We start from the raw sequence: 18,967 nt of genomic DNA on the forward strand, positions 1-18,967 counted from the left end.
GACAGCAGTAACGGTCTCTTGCTCTATGGCACACAGCCAGAGCGGACCACAGACCTGCTGACCAAGGAACTATATACACAGCGTGGCAGTGAGAACAACTCGAGCACCATCAGCTGGGAACAGCTCCAATCTATACAAACCAGAACGGAGCCACAGTCCTGCTGTTTAACACATACTATATATATTGCGGGGTACAGGCCAGACGTATGCACCACTGCAACACAATGCAATAATTAACAAACTATCTACAGGGCGGCCTCATAAGGCAATGTACCTTTAGGCTGCATGACAGACCTTGGGAACACATCGACAGGCTGTCAATAAGTCTAGGAGCACCTCACGTGGGAGCTCAACTGGAAGGCATAGTCCGATGGAAGTAAAAGACACATTTCAAATAGCTCCATCAGGATGCGCTTAACAGGGGCAGACTGGGAGAGGAAATCAGGAGCCAGAGCCCGTGGGCTACTGGGGCTCGACTGCAGCCAACACTGGGTTCCCAATGGAAGGGTCCGGTCCCGTCACATCCAACCTGTAGAACCGGGCAAATGTAAGCGGCAAGGTCCAAGCTGCAGCTGCACAAATGTCTGCCAAGGGGGCGCCTTGAAAAAGTGCCCATGATGTGGCATGCCTTGAGTCGAGTGGGCCACCAGGTGTTCAGGTACTGGGGTGCCGGTGGACTCGTAGGCCATTGTAATAGTGTTCACAATCCAATGCAAGAGGCGCTGCTTTGAAACCGCCTGGCCCTCTGTCACAAACAATTGGTCTAAGTGCCGAATGTCCTTAGTGCGTTCCAAATAGCACCTGAGGGCCCGCACAGGGCAAAGGAGGTGAAGTCGACTCTCTTGCTCCGAAGCAAAGGGAGGAGGATGAAAACCATGAACTCAGTAGGCCTGCTGGCATGAAATGGAGACAGCACTTTCGGGAGGAATGTAGGGTTAGGCCATAGCGTGACCCTGGAACCATCTCCTGCAAAACGGACATACCATGGGTGTATGGACAGGGCGTGTAACTCACTCACGCATTTTGCAGAGGTGATTGCCAGCAAAAACGCAGTCTTAAGTGACACCAGCTTCAGCTTAGCTGAGTTCAGTGGCTCAAATGGGGCTTGGGAAAGTGTGTCCAGCACTACATCAAGGTGCCAGTCCACTAGATACACTCTGAGCGTGGATGGGGACTTGCCCTGGTCCAACAGTTCTTGTAGAAATTGTAATATGACCCCAATGGGGCAATTAATTGGGTCTTGACCACCTTCTTGACACCAGGTCCTCGTAGAGGGAGCTCTCACTGACTGAATAGTGGCTACTACCATGTCCGACAGACCCCAGACAATCAAACGCTCCCGCTCAGGGGCCAGGACCAGAGCTGGAGGAGGCCAGGATTGGGGTGCCAAAGTGTGCCCTGCACCTGGGACAACAAGTCCGCTCTCACTGGGAGCTGCCTGTGGAAGAGGGCAGTCTACAAACCAGAATCTGTGAGGCCACCGTGGGGCTATCAGCAGAACTGTCGCTCGTTCTCTCCTGACCTCCAGGACCACCGGGAGAAGGGGGAATGGTGGGAACGCGTAAAGGAGACAGCTACGTGTGGGCTAGCGCGTCGATCCCTAGGGTTCCTGAGGGGTCTCAGACGGAGAACCATAGTGGGTAGTGTGTGTGCCGAGGCAAAGAGATCCACTTCCGCCCTGCCGAACTGGCTCCACAATTGCTGTATCACAAGCAGATGGAGGCACCATTCCAAGACCGGGGGGCCTCCCCGAGAGAGGAGGTCCACCGCCATGTTGGACAGGCCTGGGAGGTGAACTGCTCGGATGGACCGGAGCTGTAGCTGCGCCTACAGAAGCAGTCGGCATGCTAGACAGTACAATCTGTCCGACAGGAGACCTCTCTGCCTGTTGATATAAGCAACCACCGCTGTGTTGTCTGTCTGAACCAGCACGTCTGTCCTGTAGGACTGTCAGGAAACGACACAGTGTGAGGAGCACAGTTTGTAATTCCAGGACATTGATATGGAGGGCCCGTGCGGGCTCCATCCACCTGCCTCGGACACCACTCTGTCACAGACTGCTCCGCAACCTTGTTTGGTGGCGTCTGTCTTCATCACCACTCGGTGGCAGACTGGTCCCAGTGGCACACCAAGAGTCAAATTGTAAGGGCTCCACCATCAATGGAGCACCTTTCAGTATGCCGGAGTGATTGTGACTCGGCGTGCTTGATCGCGGCGGGGATGCATCTGTAAAGACCCTAACCACCACTGCAGCATCCTCAATCGGAGGAGACTGAGGGGGAGGGTCTGTGATGCCGCCGCTAGGAGGCCCAGCAGCCTCTGGTAAGGGGACACCCTGAAACGAGTTCTCAGTCAGAAGAGGGAGAGACATGCATGTATGGAGGCAACTCTCTCTGGCGCCAATGCAAAATTGAAGACATGGACCCCCTGGCAATGCAAGGGGGCGAATATGACATCCTAGCAACAGGCCAAAGGGAAGAACAGCAAACTCAAACACTCGGGCCTCGTAGAAGAAGCAGAGGAACTTCCTGTGTACCTGGATGGGCCAGAGACTTTTGGAATGTCCTGGGCTGAGGTGCAGGAGGGGAAGGGGGCGGAGGTCCGCTCCCTTCTGAACCTGGAGCGTTGGGGGGGGTGGGGTCAGAGGGGCCAGGGGATCTGCAAGAAGTCCACAGCCCTCTGGATCACCGCCCAAAACTCCCGATCCTGTTGTTGCTCAATGGAGGGGGAACCGGCCTTGTCCCCCCCAACTCCATAAGCTCCGCCTCCGACTTCAAGCCTGCGTGCGGGCTGAGCAACAGGCGATCCTCCTCCCAAATTACCTGTCTGCTGCCCTTGTCCATAGACAGGGCAGAGAGGCTCCCCTCAGAGTCCAGTGGCACATGGGCAAGCGGTGGAAACTTGAGATGGGGGGGGGTAGGGCCTGGGCTGATGTTCGCCCTGCCTGCGCAGACAGGAGGGTGCAGATGTGGTCCATCCTGCTATTCAGGGCAAGGATGGTCTCATCTCAATATCTGTCCGTGGAGCCTGACCTCTGTCGGCGCAGCGGGCAGGGGGCAAGCAACGGCTCAGAAGAGGGGGAGGGGGCCTGTGGGTGTCACTCCACCGCTCTTCCCTGTTGCTCATGTGCTTGTGTGGGGGCATGCACTGCAGGCACATCAGGTAGGGGTGGCGCAGCTTCCATGGGGTGATCAGCTGCTGTGGCAGGTGCGTTCCAGCAGCAGACGTTGGCGGAGAATCTGGCGCGGGAGGCGCGGGTGTCTCCAAGCTGCTTGTCTGGAGGAGAAGACGGAGGGGCTCGGGGAGAGGTGGAGGTAAAGAGCCACCAAACCCCTACCATCAGACGCCAGCTTGGAAGATCTCCTTGTGTGTCAGCACCTGGTGGGAGGCTGGGGCTCCGGGCACACCGTAGCGGACCCGGAAGTCGCAGTCAATTTGCACCTGCTGTCGGTGCCCAGACAGACAGGGCAGAGGACCTCACCACTCCTGTCGGGCAAGGTGCGTCAGCCGCAAGTGATTGCAGCTCATCGCTGAGCGCATATGCACGTGACCAGGGAAATGTGCAGTGGGGGTACCAGTCAGTGTTTGCACCAGGGGGCACACAACAACTGAAACACCACTGCGACAAGTTGAGTGCCTAGCTGGCTCGCCGCTGTAAGTGTGTCTCCACCCGGCAACATTTATGGACACAGGGGCACTGCAACACCAACCAGACGCAACCTTGCTGTTGCCGGACAGAACGTCGTGTATTCCAAGCACCAGGTACCGGATACAAGTGCCACATAGGCCCGTAGGCTTAACCACACCGTGTGTGGCGGGGTTTCCGGGGACACCGGGTGACGCGGAGTACGGGGTCCGCGGGGGCTGAGGCTCAGGCCGGGCTGCCGGGCCTCGGATTTTACTGCCACTGCTAGCACTCCTGCTGTGAAGGAAAAAGCCCTGTGGACGAAAAACCAACACAGCAAGCAGTTGGATAATATATGTTACTATATTAGCATGATTATTATTTTTAAAATGCTGTATTTGTGAATCGAAACTGAAACCGAAAGCACAACCAGAGCTCCAGTGTGCAGACAGACAGGGTCGGAATTAGCTATAAATATAACTAAGAAGACACACAATAGAGACAGAGCTATAGTGAAATGGTGGTGAACAGCACTATTAGAGAAGCTAGCCAGCTGAAATATGCAATTTTTAAGGTCTAATGCAACACACAGACACAGAAAGCTCACGTTATCATTTCCAGGTGAAATGGCAAAAGAGGACAAACCTACACAGACATCACATTTTATGGAACATGATGTGGGAATTCTCATTAGGTGAGAATTAAAACGTAAATGAATTATTATTAGTAGTATTATTATTTATAGTAGTAGTAGTTTCTGATGTGACCAGCAACGGATTTGAAATCCATTATATCCTCCCTCTATTGTCCAATGAATTACCTTTGAATACTACTTTCAGTTTTATAAATTCTTAATATAAAAATAAAAAAATAAGGCACATAACATCCCATTTGATTTGTACTATGCCTTTTTTACATGGATTTTAAAGTATTTTTATTCTAAGGTTCTGGATAAGGTCAAAACAACATACAGCTCCTTCTCTTGCGAATCCTTCAGAAAAATATCAAACTGTGACCTGCCGGCAGTTCTACAACCAGTGTTTGACACTACAAAAAAGCATCATCTTGAAAGTGCCCTCTTGATCCACGCTCCCTACATCAGGTCAACGGTGGGGAGATGAACATATACCATATGATACACACTCAACATTTCTGTCCACAGTCTCAATTCTGTGTGCCCTTAAGTGTGCCACTGTACCTTCTGTCCAGACAGTCTGCACTTGACCCTCAAGCTCTTTCTGGTTATTGTTGTATTGTATCTTTCTTAGTTCTCTGAGGTTTTTGCAAAGGTCAATGCCAGCCAGTGCAAACTGCATGCTGTGCAACTCAACTTACCTGGATTCCTCTGGTCTAATTTTAAGCTACAGCAGAACCCTGATACTGCTATAGTGAAGACTCATAATGATATGCAGAACAACACTGACAGCACCTCACCTCAACGTTCATGTACTTCAGGACCTGACAGGAATTTCGACATCACTCTCCATACATTCTTGCTAGGTTGTCTCATTATATACACTAATGCCTCGGAAATATTTGAATAGAATGATCCTCAATCTCTTTTGCGGATGACAGTATTCTCTGTGATGCCTTTGTCTCTTCTCATTGGTCTTCTGAGGTGGTCTTCATTTTAGATTCCCATCATATACCATCAACATATTCCTGCTAGTACAAAATGGTGTAGCAAGAAATGTAACTGCTATAAAGTGACTAGGCCATCTTCACTGGCCAACCATCAGGTCTGAAGCCTATTTTAAGATTACTCCTAACCAACTCTGTCATACTGACCCAGAATACTACTTGTGTCTGCTCACAGTCTGTTCCATTTGGCAAATGAAAGAGTTACAGTTGGGCTATGAGTTTCATGAAATGTCACTGGGGTTACCACCAAAGAGGTCTCCATCCTTTTTTTATTATATTTAAAATATGTATACTTAATGTGTCTTTCTATTTTTTGTAAAATCTGATACTTTATTGCATTGAAGAAAATTATATTATTACATCATTAATAAATCGTTAACAAATTCACTTCAGGTATTAGAGATCTGATATATCAGGGAGAATTTTAAATATACGTATGACACAAAAAAACTGTTTAAAATGTTATGTCACTTATAATAATTTCCATGGGTTGGCTTCTGAAACTCATTATAATCAGAGATATAATGACTCTTCAGTCTCGAAGGACTTCTACTTTAATTTTCTTGTGGTGAACAGGAAGAGGGAAGTTGGGAAATTTGCAATCAAGTAGAGAAGGGAAGAAGTTTCCATCAGGAGATACATTTAAAAAATGTATATTTATAGACCAAAGTATGGAATATGTTCAGTTCATTTTATTATGAAAATTATGACATGTTCATCAGAAAACTAAACACAAATTAACAAAAAATTAAATATACCGAAAGTCATGTTAATTAGGAATTAGATAATATCATATGGATAGATATTAATCTTATCTATAGTAATTCATTTATTTAATATACATACGGTTGTTCGGTATCATTTACAATAGTTTATTTAATGGAATAAAATATGTTTTTAAATTCAGATTACCTTTTAACGAAATGGGCTGTAGAATACCCATGTTTCTTGTGGTTTTTGTTACAACTGAGCTCATAATTACTCAGACCTGTTGAATTGTTTGCTTGATTACACCTCTGCAACCTGCAGTTAGTAATTAGAACAAATTCTGCACCAAGTATTGGGTTTCAAAACTCCTTTCATTGTGTTATATTGTTTAAATGTCCAGTTGTCATGAATTCAATCAATTGGTGCCCTTGCAAAACAATGAATGCTTATATGTGTTTGATACAGTGTAATTCCCACCACTATCTATACTTAACTAATTGGAAAACTGCTAAGATTAGTTCAGATAGCTATAGGGGAGCAACAATTTGTTAAATAACTTGAGAATATAATTAACCATTCTGATTGCTGAAAGCACCGACTAAATCAGAGTATTTGTGAAAACAAGGAGTGAAGTAAACAGATAAAAAGATCTAATTGTGAAAAAAGCTAACTCAAATATTTAATTATCATGAATTAATTGAGAGGTAAACAGGAACTAAACCGGCAGAAGACAGATAATTAGTAATTCGTGATAGGACAATGTTTTGATTTGATCTAGCCCATTGTTAGAATTCTCAGCTAATTTAATTATTTGTCCCCTGTTTTGGCCTTTTTTAGACAATTTGATAAAGTTCAAGAGGTGTGTTTTACAGGGAATGTTAGGCTTTCTAAAATCAGTTATATCCTCTGGGTTTCAAGTATAGAATGACCTGATATTTTTTACTTTTGTTTTCTTCCACAATAATATGAATATAAATTAATCCTGAGGAACCCCATCTGTCACTACTACCCTTTTACATATTACTATCCATCATAGTAATCAAATTATATAATTTATACAAACACATGCATTTCAAGTTGTGATCCTACACTACATAATTATTTTCAACATCTTAGGATAGTAAACTAATAGAATAATAAGATGCTAAACAATTGGTAGATCAATAATAGTAATCATCACCTACATAATCACTGTGGTCATAATGACCATCATAATCACGATTATAAGACAACCTGACTAGAATACTTTTAGTACATTTCAACCGGAATATTTTAATCATCAAAGGTAATGCTTTATTTAAGCATTTCAATATGCCATTTCAGGTAATTTATAATGGATGAAGAAGTAATAAATTTATTCATTAAGGACAAATATAATCTAATATGACCTACACAAGCTAAGGCATTGCAAGTAATACATATGCTGTGAATAACTGAATACTTTTTCATGCATTCTCAGAATTTCTTTTTAATAATTAAATCTGATGGAAAAAACATTGCTCTCTCTAACCTTAAATTTGTGAATTATAATGAGAGACACTATAATGGATTAATGTGTGAGCCTTGTTTCAGAGAGAGAAACTAATTATATTTTTAGGAATATAAACAGCCTTTAACCAATATAAAGTAGGATGGGCTTCATTCACAAAAGCTATCAATTAATTAATTACCATACTATTTGTTTAAACCCTTTGCAAAAAGTAGAGTTGTAAATGTATCTAAAACAACAGTAATGAGGAATACAATTCATAGTTAATTATAGAGATGTGGGTAAAGTACAGAATAAACCATGGACATCACAAAAGCCATAGTAAAGGAAAAAAGAATGCTAAACTACAAATGGTTCAATTAAATAAGAAGTAAATGTGTTCGGAAATTTAAAGAAAGATGACTAGATGACAACAAGAAAGATGATCGTATTCTAATCAAACTAGCCATCACATGATCAATAACATGGAAATGCACACAAATCCCTTTTAGCAAATTAATAATATATAAATAATTTATTGCACATCATTATACACTTGTAAAACAATTATATAAGTAAAACTCTATAGATAAGTATATAAGTAAATATATGAGTTTTCCATATGAGAGTACTGAGTACATACTCAGATTCTTTTGCAAGATAAAATAATGATGTGTGTCAAATTTGAAAGCATTGTTCTTTGCTTTGTGAATTGTCTGTCAGTATTAAACCAGCATAAAATAAGACAGCAGTAAAATACCTCCAGAGATATTCTTATGCCAGTAGCACCTCTTCAGCAATGTAAAAGGGGTAAAGAGATATTGACCCAGCATACTAGATGGGAATTATTATTTTTGGCTCACATATTTGAGCCAAGGTTTTTTTTTTGTCTGCTACTTATACAAACACTGGCAATATTTTGTTTTGTTTTGTATCTAATGGGTCTAAGCATTTACCATGTGTATCTACACATGTGAAACAGGTGGTCTGTCTCAGGATTAAGTGTTCCCCAAAAACATGTAAATACAGCTGGCACACAACCAGTAGGCTACTGGATGGGGAGAGTACAAAGACATCTCCGATTTGAAGGCTTACATTTGTGGTGCATTTGGAGCACAACCATTGCACAGTCAATGGTGATTAGAAAACTTTCCAAGGGTGGACCCCACACTGATGATGCATCAGTATGAATGTTTTGTACAGCAAGTGCACAATGCCTTTATATAAAGATGGCAGAAATGCAAACTTTTCATAGAGAACTCATAATCAATAATTCAATACTGATTAATTTTGATGGAAACTACTTATCACCAAAAACAAAAAGATTTGACTTACATAGTGCCTTTAGTACCATGATTTATTCACAGACCACTGCTAAAATGTTATATGAAATCTAATAATAATATTTATTAAATATATATATTGCATTTAAATTAATTACTAAGCAAACTGTCCTCAAAATAAAAGACAAATTTGGTTCAGTTGATACAAGTTTTTGTTTCCCCTAATGTTTAAATGCTTATGAATAAAACTATATATGGCAAAGTAAGACAATCTGGTACAATGACTATTGGATATGACAGCTTATAAAGCTGGCAGGATGTTAAATATTCAGAAGAAGATTTGACCTTACTTGTCAAATGCATTTGCAGTAGAGTTCTACAAGGTCTACAGCTGCCCAAGGATGTAGTATACCACCTTTGTTTGGCAGACTGCTGAAACACATATTCAGTTTTTAGATGGCATGTATACAGCCTAAAGCAGTTTAGATAAAGGAAATGTATGAGGCTGACCTACTGTTTGAGCTAATTTTTTTCTTTCCACCATCATAGCAAGGACACTCACCTTTCAAGCTCAAAGAACATTGTAACCAGTTTGGAAAGTCAGATATACAGCAACACATCCATTCATTTATACATATGACAACAGACTACAAAACAAGGCCTAGATCATGGATTGGGGTATTTCTTACTATATTCATTAATTAATTTCACTGTGTACTGACTGAAAGGAGTACAATTTGACAACAATATATTTCAAATGATTGAAAGTGATTTTTAATCAGTAGTTTTTGTCACAATTCACATGTTTAAAGATTAATTGGAGTCATTTATTTTGTGTCAACCACACTTTGGTCAGGCAATGAGATGAACCCTTCTAGAATGAGAACAGGGTCCACTCCTATGGCTAGACCAAATCAAAACTTTGTGAATCGCAAATTAGAAAGTAGTACCCTATTGCCTTTTGATATATAAATATATATAAATAGTATAAAGTGTGTTCATACAATAAATTAAACTGTGATAGGGTACAGATTTGTACTTTGTGATTTGTTCGGATGTCAAAAAGTTGAGTGTTATTCACTCCTTTGTATGGTTGAAGTATAAATTAATTGTACCTCTATGAAATAATTTTGGTTATTTTAACATTTATTTTAGCTTGCAATCAAAATAATACATCTAATGAGTATGTGCAATACACAATTTAACAAAATGACCTTCATACACTAAGGGTGGATGTTTAAGTTGGAATGTGAAGCACAGACCATGTTGTTTATATTTGTGTGAAATTGGATTTATATTACTTATTTATATTGTCCACTTCAATATATTACCAGACAGTACCCCAACTAACTAATTCTACCTTTGCTAACCCCACCACCCCAGTCTAATTGTGCCCTTATCCTTTTTTCTCTGGCCTTAACAATACCCATGAAAAGTACACATGAAACTCTCACCTATCAAATTGGTTCCCCACAGCATACAATACAATACAATAAGTGTTTCCCAACAAGCTAGTGCATCAGAAACACATGTTAGTTATATTAGTGTACAAAGTTGTCATTTGTTTTATTTTTCATAATAGAGAATAATAAAAAAAGGAAACAGCACATATAATAGTTTAGTTTATAATAGGATCATTATTTTTTCTTGTTAAACCCTGTGATTCCACACAAAAAAAACATTTAAAATACAAATAAATACAATCTTGTCTGACAAAGAGGGCACCTAGAACAAACAGAATCAATACTTCCCCTATTCATCTATATCAGATTCCTTTGTAACTTAAAAATGTGTTTCTTTGCACCTTCTGCAGTTTCACTTGGCATTATTTAAAATCATGACAAGCAAAAGATCATCCCTCCACAATGGTAAAGCAATTATGTCTTTGTAAGACTGATTGCTGTGTTAGGTTGCCCTATAATTTAATATCCTTTCTTTTGCCATGCGAGGCTGGAATTGTCTTCTTTAAAATCTATTAAATTATGGCGTGTCATAAAAGTAATGCACCCGAAGGAATATGAATCACATGACAAATCCTTGCCTTGCCCTACCTTTGACACTTTGTATGCACATATCAAGATGATAGATTCAAATTAGCCTACATTTCTTAAATTATTGACCTCATCCAGGTTTTGGTTCTCTGTGCAATTCATTTAACAAAAAGCACATTAACTGAAGAATAATGCACTCTGATAGTTCTTGGAAGACAGTCAGCTGTTAACAGTTACAAATAAAAATGTGCAATTGAGTTGTTGAGGAAACTTAATTGTTAGCTGTTATAACAATGTATTTATTTTGTAAACCATATTTGTTATGAATATTACATGTCCCAATTAAGAGAGCTTTTTATAGTACACATTTACCATACTCACAGATTAAATTAGATTGTTTTAAAATATTTAATATTTCCATTTATTATTAACCAAATCATATAAAACATTAATATGTTAATCATATTAAACAGAGGGGGAAAATCTATTCATTTTTACACATATAAAGTTACAACTCGCTCGTTATAAACAGATCTAGATTGTATAATGTGTGTGTAGATATAGGCCTACTGCAGATATGGAAATCGATTGAACGATTGTCAACAGTTTACACACGCCCTGAATAAGGGCGTCTGCCAAGAAATAATAATAATAATAATAATAATAATAATAATAATAATAATTTAGTTAACTAGGACCTTTTAAGTTATCTGTAGTAATCTCTGAAAATATATAATTGATAAAGATGTATAGTTAAAGAATATTTATTAAACTTAATGAATTACTAAATTAAAGTAAAGGGTATGTACACTCACCTAAAGGATTATTAGGAACACCATACTAATACTGTGTTTGACCCCCTTTCGCCTTCAGAACTGCCTTAATTCTACGTGGCATTGATTCAACAAGGTGCTGAAAGCATTCTTTAGAAATGTTGGCCCATATTGATAGGATAGCATCTTGCAGTTGATGGAGATTTGTGGGATGCACATCCAGGGCACGAAGCTCCCGTTCCACCACATCCCAAAGATGCTCTATTGGGTTGAGATCTGGTGACTGTGGGGGCCAGTTTAGTACAGTGAACTCATTGTCATGTTCAAGAAACCAATTTGAAATGATTCGACCTTTGTGACATGGTGCATTATCCTGCTGGAAGTAGCCATCAGAGGATGGGTACATGGTGGTCATAAAGGGATGGACATGGTCAGAAACAATGCTCAGGTAGGCCGTGGCATTTAAACGATGCCCAATTGGCACTAAGGGGCCTTAAGTGTGCCAAGAAAACATCCCCCACACCATTACACCACCACCACCAGCCTGCACAGTGCTAACAAGGCATGATGGATCCATGTTCTCATTCTGTTTATGCCAAATTCTGACTCTACCATCTGAATGTCTCAACAGAAATCGAGACTCATCAGACCAGGCAACATTTTTCCAGTCTTCAACTGTCCAATTTTGGTGAGCTTGTGCAAATTGTAGCCTCTTTTTCCTATTTGTAGTGGAGATGAGTGGTACCCGGTGGGGTCTTCTGCTGTTGTAGCCCATCCGCCTCAAGGTTGTACGTGTTGTGGCTTCACAAATGCTTTGCTGCATACCTCGGTTGTAACGAGTGGTTATTTCAGTGATTGTGAAATACTCAGACCGGCCCGTCTGGCACCAACAACCATGCCATGCTCAAAATTGCTTAAATCACCTTTCTTTCCCATTCAGACATTCAGTTTGGAGTTCAGGAGATTGTCTTGACCAGGACCACACCCCTAAATGCATTGAAGCAACTGCCATGTGATTGGTTGGTTAGATAATTGCATTAATGAGAAATTGAACAGGTGTTCCTAATAATCCTTTAGGTGAGTGTATATGTCATGCAGTTTCATCATTGGAAATGAGGAAAAGTACCTTAATTGAAAAACTAAAACACAAATGTTTACAGTATAATGAAAGCAAACTAATGTGTTTTCCCAGAGTTATAGAAGAGTATGTTCTCTGCTGTTGAACTTTTTTTAAATGTTCAGAGTGCTTTTCAAAGTATTTAAAGTTTTTTTATATATATAAAAAGACTAGGGAAATAAAAACTTGATGCACTATGTTAAGTTCATTCCTCACATTAGTCATCATTATGCTGTGCTTCAAACAATGGCACAGGCTTGATGTTTTAAAAATAAAATAAAAAAATCTAGAGGAAAGCCTTTGAGTGATGCAAGTTTCCATTTATTTATTTATTTTGGTAGAAGACATTCAATGCCAGTGCGTGTAACTGATTGAAGAAGTGTTTAATGATGCATTTCGGCAAATTCTGAGGCTGACAGATTTGTTTGAGGGTGACTTGTTCCAGGGACAAGTGATGTTTGTTGTTATTCCTTTATTTGGCTTCAGAACTCACTGGTCCAGAAATGAAACGCAAGCTTCAGTGCTGTATATAAGCTCAATGTCCAGATTTCTGCATTTTGTGACATGCACCGTGCTATTTATTATCCCCACTGAATTGATGTTGCTTCCTCTGAGTTGTTAACAATAAGGTGTATTAGTAAATATGTGCTTCCTATTCAACTTGCTAGTGCACAATCATGCGTGATTTTTATTTAAACACACTTTTAAAGATTTACACATAATTGTTTCTTAACATATTTTCACATTTAAGAATTGCATTCTAATAAACAAATACACAGGATTCAAGTGATTGTGCTACTTGCATCACCATGCTTAGGACAAATTAAAAAAAATCTCCACACAGAAAAGATATTAGAAGGATTTCCTTTTCCATCAATAATATAGTCTAGTGAGACAAGATGCAGAAATGGATGATGGGTGTTTTAAATCACAGGTTTGCATCACAGTTCGGTGAAATTCAAAATCACTACCGGGAAATTGTCACTGTTGTAATGCTGTGGAAATAAATGCATTGGAATTTACTTGGATTTCATTGTTAAAGATGCTGATTTGTACATTTTAGATTTTTTAATAGTAGAAATCTATCTCACACTTGTGTCTGTCTTACTTATATCTAATAAGATCCTGTGAGTGAAGGTTATGCAGGTGGCTTCCCAAACTATAGTGGGCGATGAAGGTACTCAAAGTTTGGTTGTGTTGTTGTGGCAGTCACCTTGATGAGGTAACTCCAATGTATTCAGAAGGACTGTTGACAAATGTGCTGCTTTAATTTCCCAGGCCCACCAACACTACACATGGGCAAGCAACCTTTACCTGTGGCAGGATCGAACATTATTATTTTATTATTTATTTGTAGCACATGCCTTTTCCCAGGGTGATTTACAACTATTTTAATGAAACTCATACTCTTTGTTTTCTTGTTTGTTGCTACAGACTGAAAGAAAACCACCAGCTTTCAAATAAAAACCTTCTAGACCTCAAATAAAAACTTTCTAGACCACTGCATTGCTCTGACATGGATAATTGAATCCAGATCCATTGGAAGACACTAGATGTCTTTTCTCATGCACTATGTATTGAGTATCGAAGGATACATATAGCTCCGAAGCAAAACAGCTCAGATTTCACGCTTGACAGACTGACAGTCTTTGTCACTTTTTCTATGCCAAACATACGTGTTGTGCGTGTTTTTTTTTTTTATTGGACAACAACATATCGTCCCAACTGACCTAGGAGTCATTCAATCCCTTGACAGACAGATGAATGATTAGATAGATGGATAAAAACATGCATACATCAATATACATACAAAGATGTTTCAAAGACTGTCATGGAAACAGACAAAGCTAATACAGTTTGATTTGTATTACTGTTTATTCATTTTTATAGCATATTTCTATAGAGTGGATCAGTTTTGATATTTCTACAGTACACTATTTGGTTTGCTTAATTGTTGTTTTTATTTTTCATGTGTTTTGTTGTTAGGATGATCACTTATACACTTGTCTTTCACCTGAGCTGAAGCACTGGTATGACACACCTATGCTTATTTGGATGTCGCTCCCACACACACACACACTCCTCTGTCTTCTTAATAAGCCAACTGCTTTAAAAGAGAGCGGCTGGGAAAGCAAGGAGTCAAGGCAGGAGCGTGAACATAGTGTCTCCCTAGGCTCATCAGATCAGACTGATGATTGCTGAGCTGTGAAAAGAGAAAGGGATACAAAAAGAGATAGATATCAATTATCTGTGAATTAATGCTAACAATCTCTTACCTGTAGTTCCTGGGTGGTGAGGATTTTGTGGTGACAGTGGGGGTCCCAGTGGTCTGCAGGCGAGGTCTGGTTCAGAAGTGGATACCTGTGGGAGTGAAAACAAGACAGAGTGATGAGAGAGGGACGTATAAGGGTTAGAGAAGTCATCATATATGGAATTGACTACCAGACATTTAGGTTTCGGCGAAGCTGGAGAGTGCTCTACCTGAAACGAAATTGACTGATAGGCTCAGAACTTTATTTTTTTTAAATTAACCAGAATTAATTGCTGTGCCTGATCCTGTACATAAAGGGGGATAGTATAGATAATTTTAGATTAGGGTTTTTGATGTTTTTTCTGTTTTTTTGTTTATTTTCTAGGATAGTTTTAATAGCGTTTTAGTTGCCCTAACTTTAATAAAGGTGATTTTAAATATAGCAATAATTAGGTTTAGAAACTTAGTTTCCTCACACCTTTGATAGTTGTATTTAGGTGTCTGTACATGGTGTGCCCTTCAGCATATTGATCTGTCTACATGTACTTTGTGAATTGAAAATAAAACCTGTGTCTGTGTGTGTGATTTCCAAGATCTTGCCAATCCTGTGTGGGGTAAGAGTAGTGGGTGGTAGTGAGGCCTCTCTAACCTGGTCAATTTCATTAGGGTGGCGTAGTAAGTGAAACAGTAGAGCTAGTGTCAACTCCACCACAAATTAAAAGTATTTTACATGTGTTTCCTACTGATCACTGCTGGGATGAAGCTCTTTTGCAACACATATAAAGCCTTCCAGGGGACTTGGGTCAAAGATCATTTTAAAAAAGGGCAGCATTTGCATACTTGTGAGAATGTCTTGTTTTTCTTGTTGTTTGTTTTGTGTTTTACTAAGCCACACAATCCTTTTCCCTTGAAGCATGTAGCCCCAGCATCTCCTTCCCTGTCCCAGTGTAAACTCTTACATGCAGGCCAATATAATGTACAATAAAAATACAAAATGCATATTATAGGACTAGAACAGTTAACCTTTGAGAAGGGTTTATTTGAAGTCATTTACATTGGCAATTATCCCCACAGTATTATAAAGAGACCCTCTACATATGTGTCCATAATTGTATGACAATTAAACATAATTGACTAGTACAATGTACTTCTGTATTTGTATTTGTATTTTTCTTTTATAGAAGCGATTGCTAAATATTATGAGTACAGTAAACCTCTCTACTTAATTAATCTACATTTTGGCCAACAGGCAATTCTCAGGTGATATATTTCATAATAACCTTATGTTCCAGAAATGAGCAAGACTTCCTGTTCCAAAAATAAATAAGCTTACATGTTTGAATCTCTAGTGCACCATGTTCTCACCAATTACAGTGGATTTTAATATACTGTAATGATGTGAAGAAATAGTTGAGTTATCACACAAAGTGGTGTAATACATCAATATTTGAATACCACGGTATTTGGATTTGAATGGTTTCCAAATTCTCTTCACCCTTACTCCCAAACCCAATAGCTTTGCGTTGAGAGGTAAAAGTAGAAATTTGCCAAACAAATAATCTTTTTTTAACCTTGTTTTAAAAAATGGGAAACAATCATACCAGCTGTTAGGATTTTTAAAGTACCCATTTCTTCAGCCCCTATAAATTCAGAAATGCTTGATTGCTTATTTATTTATGTATTTATTTATCAAAAACTGCTGGGATTACATTTATTTTCCATACAATTTAAATGTTAAAATACTGAAATGTATTCAAATAACAACAAAACAAAAATTAAAATAAAAACATGCCCAAATTTAATTTAATTTAAATATTTCACACAAAAAAACAGGACTATTAATTCTACATATTTCTGAAACATTAAAGTTTCCTTTTTTTTTTTAAATAAAGATTTTCTAGCATATCAAATTTGAATGCAGTCTTTCCATGAAAGGTCAACTAGTTTACTTGTAACACACTAATACCTAACCTAACATGTTTAAATTGCATTGACAATCTTACCATCTGTGATGACCGAAGGCCACTTATCGCATCATTCCCAGCACACACTACATGGCATTCTACTGACTCTTTTAGCAGTGCCTATCCACTTTTTAAAAATTCACTTGTTTCCTCCCATTTCCTTGGATGATCTGTGGAACGCTAACTTTATATAATCATTTCAACACTTCAATCCTATCCTATTTCAGCTATTAAAACTAAGCAGGTCTTGTACTCTCTGTCTGTCATAATACCTCATGCTCATATCCCAGGTGATAACTAAACAACGCTTTGTGAACAACACTTGGATACATACCAAATCATAATTTGAATAGTTTTTGTTTGTTTTTTTGCACTGCTCAACAATGACTAAATGTTGACAGATCAACAAAACTCCAAAGCTTTATGCTTTATAATTAATGTTTTCTTAATTTAATTCCAGATTCAAATAAGTTTCCTTTTGGTTCTGTTGATCATTTCTATGAGAAAGATGTTATGTCTGCACACTGAGTTACAGTGCTGCAGTGAGTTACAGTAACACACAGTTCTACAGTGTGGGTATTAAGTAGTTATGTCAGATGTACAGTACTGTTATGATATGTCATTGATTACTGTGTACGGTGCGAGGACTTCGGCTCTCGAGATTAAATCGTTACATGTTTTATTGGCAACAACTGTCTCGGAGTTGACACTCCTTACACAACATTTAACACAACTTTAAACATAACAAAAGTGACTTTAGAGAATGCATATAATTATTAGATTAGAAGAAATCAAACTATTCAATTTGAAACAAAAAGAATAAAAAATTAGTTGACCTTCAAAACCTGAAATAGTCATGGTCTATATACTACACTATATACTATACTCTGTCCATCCTATAGAAAAGTCTTTCAATTTGCCCTCATGTTGAAAAAAAATATTTAAAAATCTGTAGAGAAAAAAATACAACAATCTGTAATAATGTCACTATTACACAAACACAAATGTGTCCTTCCACATCCACACAATATTTAATGACCACATTTAATTCCAGACTGGAAAACATGTCTGTCATCCTCTATTCCTTAATGTGAATTCATGTGAATGTGCTGGATGTCACACTTTATGGACACCATCCCTTAATAGAAATGAAAAGAAAGCTTCTACAATCAGACCACTACTCTTTTTGTCATTTTATGTATCTGACCTAAAAAAGTCATGCTGAATTAGGATAATAATTTGGAAGTACCTTCCCCTTTCTTCAGTAACCTCTAGACTCTTGTTTTGTTCTGGTAATTGTGTTAATTTCTGTGTATTTCTTAATATAATTGTACTTAATAGCTCTTCTCAGCCTCAATAGAATTAGGTTTTACTCTGCCTTGAATTAATCATTACGGGTACCTCTTCAAAAATGAGTTTATATATTTTGTTTTCATTTGATTGCAGGGTAGTTACAGAGTGTAAATATAATTTATCATGTGGTCACTTTTATATTTTCTCTGTTCAGACAGATTCATTTAAAGTGCATAGGTAACCCCATGTAATTATTTGTGAGTATATGTGCTTTTGTGCTGCATGTTAAAAAGTTATATTGCTGATACAAACTAATCTGAGAATATGGATCTTGAACACCTTAGTGATAATGTACTTGCATGTGTATGGCAGTTGAGTGTTATTTTAGTTCTGTTGTAAAACACAATTGTTGAGTGAGCATGGAGATTAATTATCTTTGCTCCCCACCCTCTGGAGCCCACTCATTCCCCACCCTTGCCCCCTATTGCTGGATCAACCCACCCACGCGTTTGTCTCTGACACAAAGCCTTCTCAAGACACAACTGTTCAGACTATATATGCAATACTTTAACCTCCCCCCTTCAGGACAATATAGCACTCTGCTTTAAAGGCAATATTTGCACTTACACACACTCCACTGTGATGCTCCCTACTACTTATTTTTATTTTATATTTATTTATTCTTGCTTTTTATTTATTCTTGCTTTTTAAATTAATTTCACTGTAACAGTGTGTTTACTATGTTTCTACGCCTAACACTGCATGTGGCCCTGATGTTATTATTGCCACATTTCCTGCTCTTAATAGAACAATCCATTACTGCCCCTGGATAAAATCATTCACTGTACTTTTT

Source organism: Amia ocellicauda, chromosome 13, assembly GCF_036373705.1.
Source record: "Amia ocellicauda isolate fAmiCal2 chromosome 13, fAmiCal2.hap1, whole genome shotgun sequence".
Lineage (NCBI taxonomy): Eukaryota > Metazoa > Chordata > Actinopteri > Amiiformes > Amiidae > Amia > Amia ocellicauda.